The sequence below is a fragment of the Myotis yumanensis genome, unplaced genomic scaffold, assembly GCF_028538775.1.
Source record: "Myotis yumanensis isolate MYYU_CA2020_CCGP unplaced genomic scaffold, mMyoYum1.0.hap1 SCAF_15, whole genome shotgun sequence".
NCBI classification, from domain to species: Eukaryota; Metazoa; Chordata; class Mammalia; order Chiroptera; family Vespertilionidae; genus Myotis; species Myotis yumanensis.
This window is the reverse complement of record NW_027223766.1, coordinates 28140744-28143001: the sequence shown is the minus strand read 5'-3', so window position 1 is coordinate 28143001 and position 2258 is coordinate 28140744. Positions and strand designations below refer to the sequence as shown.

Here is a 2258-nt window from a genome sequence, read left to right as displayed (position 1 = left end):
CATTCATTCATTCATTCATTCACTGAATACTTGTTAAGCATGGGGATGCATGATACATTAATAAGACCAATTAATAAGATACATAAGGTGGATCATCCCTAATTCAGGGCAGAATTTTCTTCTATCTTAAATTGAGCCAGGCTTTATTTTCAGAATGACCTATGCATTTGTTTTCCTAGGGCTCCTGTATGTAACAAGATAGCAAAAACTAAGTGGATGAAAATAACAGAAATTCATTTCCTCACAGTTCTGGAGGCTAGAAGTCTGAAATCCAGGTGTTGGCAGGACCAGGTTCTTTCTAGTGGCTCTGCAGGAGGCTGCTCCATGCCTCTTTCAAGCTTCTCATGGTTGCTGGCAATCCTTGGTATTCTTTGGCTTGAGGATTATAATCTCTGTCTCTGTTGTCACATGTCTATCTTTTCCGTGTCCCTCTCCTCTTCTTTTTTTTACTTTTCTTTTTTTATTAATTTAAATTTTTTTTTAACACTGTCTAAGTCTATATAACGGCTTGTCTCATAGAGGAGAGCACCTGAATAGGTTAGACTTTGTTGCTGTAGCAAGCTCAAATTGTGTCAGACAGTGTCGATCATCTGCCACTAATTTAAATTCTTTAGTGTTTAAAGTATTTCACTATATCCCCCCCCCCCCCGCCCACTTCTTTGTAAATATATTTTTATTGATTCCAGAGAGGAAGGGAGAGGGAGAGAGAGATAGAAACATCAATGATGAGAGAGAATCATGGATCGGCTGCTTCCTGCATGCCCCCAACTGAGGATCGAGCCTGCAAGCCAGGCATATGCCTTACCTGACCAGGAATCAAACTGGTGACCTCTTGGTTTCTGGGTCAATGCTCAACCACTGAGCCACACCGGGCTGAGCCATCTCCTCTTCTTATAAGGACACCAGTTATATTGAATAAAAGGCCCACTCTATTCCAGAATGACCTCATCTTAGCTTATTATATCTTCAATAACTTTATTTCCAAATAAGGTCACATGCTGAGGTACTGAGGGTCAGGACTTCAACATATTTGGGGGTTGGGGGACAATTCAACCCATGGCAACCTGTGATCCTAAAATTAATTTCTTCTATAAACTGTGCGCCTGGGGTTTAGCTCACTTAGAGTTTTAAGGAGTGATCTTTTAGGATTTCATTTAACAACACATTTGCGCCTCTGTTTAGTGAATCAACCCCTCATAGGTTTCTTGGCAAAGGAGCTATTTTTACCTGCAGAGAACTAAGAAGGAGCTGAGGGTATTTAAACAACAGGCTGCCAACTGTTTGGAATTAGGAATTCAGGTCCTTGTTTAACATCTTCCTGAACAGCTGTCCCCCACTGTCACAGCTCAGGAGTCCTGCTTTCAGCTGAGCAGACACGTTCTGAACACTTGCTGTGCAGGGCCCCCCAGTCAGGCAGCCCAGGCCTCGTACCTAGAAGATGCTCAATACATGTCGGTCAAATGAGAGAATGCTGCGAAGAAGCAGGGGTGATTCTGACCTTGGGAAACTATGAAGTTTATTTCAATTATTTTCCACAGATAATTCCTGATTGCCGTCAGAGTAGCTGGGCACCATGGGCCTAGATTAAATCCTGGTTCAGAGGTTTGTAACTGTAGCAGTTCAGCAGGTTTCTTAGCCCCTCTAATGCTCACATTTCTTCATTGTCAAATTGGAATATAAGACCCAAGAAGCAAATGTGTTGTGGGAATCACCTAGTCCAAGGCCTGGAGTATAAGTCATTTGGGGAAAAGAAGGTAGAGGAATTCTTGCTGTGACTCTTTTCCTGTTGGGTTTTTTTTTCTTTCCTACTATTTTACTGTAATCCAGCAATGGTAGGACCCTATGAATAGCTTTAATTCTAAAGATGTGGGAACCTCATTCCATTTCCATCAGCTCAAAATAATAAAAATTAAAAATAAAGAAAAAACACTTTCCTGGATTCCTACCCTCAGAAAGTGACATATGTTTTAAAAGGATGGATGTACATTCTCTCAAATCTTACCATTATCACCATCATCTCATTCTCATGACTGTCATATCTCATCACCCTCATGAATAATTATTATAGCTAGCATTTATTGTTTACTGTAGTCCAAGCACTGTGCTAAAACCTGCTTACTGGTATGCAGAGCTCATTTCATCATCACCTTTTGAGTTAGGTACTATTCCTTTTTTTAAAAAACAAAACATGTTTATATTGATTTCATAGGGAGAGGAAGAGAGAGAGAAACATCAATGATGAGAGAGAATCATTGATC

At 40.4% G+C, this 2258-nt stretch overlaps 1 non-coding gene across 1 annotated transcript; it reads right to left on the bottom strand.

Moving 5' to 3' along the window:
- Positions 1-485: 485 nt before the first annotated feature.
- Positions 486-608, bottom strand: LOC138993619 (small nucleolar RNA SNORA28). The gene has a single exon (XR_011468330.1). It is a non-coding gene; the product is annotated as a small nucleolar RNA SNORA28 (small nucleolar RNA).
- Between the last annotated feature and the right edge of the window lie 1650 nt (positions 609-2258).